The following is a 3,378-nucleotide window of genomic DNA, read 5'->3' on the forward strand; positions in this document are numbered from 1 at the left end:
TCTTTGTCTCAAAACCTTGTGGTCCCGTGAAGCCAATTTCTATAGCTATTCACACTCAAGCACAGAAGTAGAGAGAGAAAGAAGCACTGGGGGTGTCCAGGATCATTTCTGATTGAAAAAAAATATATCCTCTGTGATTCATATACCTGCTTGGCCAAAGGAATTCTATTCAGAATTCAAAGAAAGGAATTCAGAACACTTGGAAGGAAGCCTTTGAAGGCTGTTGAGCTAATTTCCCAAGATAATAGCAGGTATTGTATCACAATGGTTTTGGTCCTTAACACATAGAACCATAAAACTTGTTTTTAGGCTTAGTTTTTTTGTTGTTTTTTTTTAAATATAAAAGAGGGTTAAATGAAAAGTTACTGTCTTATTTTACTAAAAGAAAAAAATGATCCAGGCTTTTAATTTTCTTTCATGAACTGAAAGTATTTCAAAATACGAAATACTTTGTAGGATAATAGAAAGGAAATGAACAGAGGCCTTAAACTGCTATTTCATTTTGTGTTGACACATCCACAATAGAACATGGCATTCGGTACATCTTACAATGGTAAAACAGAAGAATACAGTGGTAATGAACAGTGCTTAACACAGTCTGTCTCATTTTTCATGACATAAATATCCTGTAAAATGATTTCTAAGAAATGAAATTTTGGAAAAAGAGAGATGGATGGAGAAAACTGGGCACAAACTATGACCATTTCACATTTCTACACCCATAAGGAACACAGAAGTAAATGGGGAAAAAAAAATAAATCTGAAACAAATTGGTTGGAAAGAAACCTGTCTATGGACAAAAAAAAAAAATGAACAAGTATTACATTGTGAATTATCTGGACAGTAATTACATAAAACCAGATTTAAAATGAACATCAAAGAAAAAAGTAATCTTGAATAAGACAACTAGCAAAGAACACAAATTTGGGGAAATTAACTCAGCATGGGATTCTTCATGCATTTAGTGTGCCTAGCCTGAATCTCAAAGTTCTCATGTATTAACTTTAAAATTAGGAATTTTTGCATTTTTGTTAGATACTAAAATCTGTGTTTTATCATTTTTCTATACAGTCAAGGTTGCACCAACCCACCTACAAAACTTTGAACCTCCATTGTTACTGCCTAAAAGAAGTGAAGGGGAAAAAATGGAGCAGAGTCTGAAGAAATGGCTAGCCAGGGACCAGCCCAACCTGGGATCCACATTATTATTTATGCTGTGCTGTGCTGTCAGCTGACAGAGAAAATCACTTGATGACTTATATGTTCTAGTTCAAGACTCAGTTTTGAATAAATCAATGTATACTTGTTGGATTTTTGCTAGTGTTTAGGAATAGGTTTTTCATTAAGTACCACTAAACTCAACTTTTGAACTCAAAAGATCTACAGTGACATTTGGGTACATGTATAAATGCAGAAACTATCCTAATACTAGCACAATGCTCAAAATCATTCTCAGAGGCTAAAGTAAACCTATAATTTTTTGCAACTACATCCTGTGGTATTTGGCAGCATGCTTAAGAAATAATATAGGTGTCATTGCTTTATCATAGGTGAACACAAAAAATGTACATCACACATCACCAGGGGGAGTGTGGAGATGAATATTTCCTTATGTGTATTCCCCCTTGCATCTTAGTTTCTATTTCTTTTTACTGTCATGTTGCCTCTTGTAGAGAGGGCAATCCTCATTATAGATAAGAAAAAAAGCTAGGTAAGTGGCTTTGCTTTTTTATACAAGGCACAGTCCCATGTGGTTTTATTCTAGCAGATTGGTTTTCAATATCTTGGTGAACACATACTCATTACTAAACAATGGAGCCATGTATTGAAAATAAACTTCTAAAACCATAGAAACATTCAAGTTTATAAGAAGCATACAAAAAAATTACTTTCAGAGCAAAACCACTATCCAAGGTGATTTTATCTAAAAAAATAATCAAAGATAACAGAAAGATAAACCCCCATGTTTCTTCATATAGAAAATATCCAATGTGAATAGTTTTATAAGTTTATAAAAGAAAACCCTTGTAGAGGTGCAGAAAATCAACAAAGGAAAGGGTAAACAATCATATGTGTCACATTCAATAAAACTCACCATTTTGGACCACTACACTTTAACCCTGCTAGTTAGGGACACAGACTCCAGATATGCCCCAAGATGAATTTACACACTAGTTATGTTTAACTGTTGTTTGAATTCTGTTGTGAGAGAAAATAATTTATTGTTACTTCTATCTCAAATTGAATAGAAGCACATGTCCACACATAAACTTTAGGATGTGAGATCCAAAAAGTAGCAGTATGAAATCACAATATATCAGTGAAATGTACAGGGAAAGAGAATAGAAACAAGCAACAACTGTCAATTGTTCTGAGTCTTATGAGCTGATCATTTACATCTCTCCCCAAGTCCCTACTAGTGTCTCATAGGAAAAGGTAGGTACCAACATCTCTGGAAGAACTTATGTTATGAAATCTACAAATATTCTAATCAATTTTTATTTCCTCTTTCTTACTTTCCTTATTTCTTTAATTCATTCTTTCTTTCTCTCTCACTCTAGAATAATAATAAAATTAAATATTAGAGTTATATTTTCTATGTAAAATATAAAATCTATAGGTGGTCATCTATGTTCCCAAAACATATTCTACAGACTAAAAAGTCTAATAAAATGGCTAACTAGGATCATTTGTGGAAGTCCAGGTCAGTTAGTTGGCTACATCTGGTGATGATTTATGTTGGTAGAGTCTCAAAATGGTAGAGAATACAAGATAAGAAGTAGGGAGTACCCATATGTGATGCTCTATATCCTGGACTGCCCACCATTGGATGGTACTCACCCTTAGTAATGGGGATGAGGTGGCATGAAATCAATAGCTCAGACTCTGGGAGCAGGTGAAAATGCTGTAGTAAGCACATTTATTAATTAGGGAGTGCCCTTTGCACCCTCCACTCATGTTCTATTGGACCTGAGTAAGCATGTCTTCCAAGTGGCAGTAGCTGATTGGCTGGCATTGTCTCTGTCACCAATATTTAGGCTCTCAGTTAGTCTTCAATAATCTCTTCATGTGGAAGTTGCCTCTGCTACTACACAGTCCCCCTACATTTATGCAGAGGCGGCCACCACTTTGTCAGTGAGGCCTGCCATTCTTCCTACACATATGTACATCTGATCTCTTTACCTTCAGTTATAAAGTCAGTATCAGTCACAAAGGTTCTAACTTCTGCGTCTTGTCTAATTCTCATTATCTCTCAAAGACTGCACCTTCAAAAGAAAGAGTTTATTTATTTTTTGATACTATTTGGAGAAAGAGTGCATAGTGCTTGAAATAGCATGACAGCAGATAGGTAGAGCAAAAGACAAAGAGATCGTACTT

The 3,378-nt window shown here is 34.8% G+C and overlaps 1 long non-coding RNA gene across 1 annotated transcript; it reads left to right on the forward strand.

The window, feature by feature from the left end:
- Positions 1–218: 218 nt before the first annotated feature.
- LOC116086484 lies at positions 219–1,309 on the forward strand. Its single transcript, XR_004116945.1, has 2 exons — positions 219–251; positions 1,072–1,309. It is a non-coding gene; the product is annotated as an uncharacterized LOC116086484 (long non-coding RNA).
- Positions 1,310–3,378: the final 2,069 nt, after the last annotated feature.

Source organism: Mastomys coucha, unplaced genomic scaffold (assembly GCF_008632895.1).
Source record: "Mastomys coucha isolate ucsf_1 unplaced genomic scaffold, UCSF_Mcou_1 pScaffold12, whole genome shotgun sequence".
Taxonomy (NCBI): domain Eukaryota; kingdom Metazoa; phylum Chordata; class Mammalia; order Rodentia; family Muridae; genus Mastomys; species Mastomys coucha.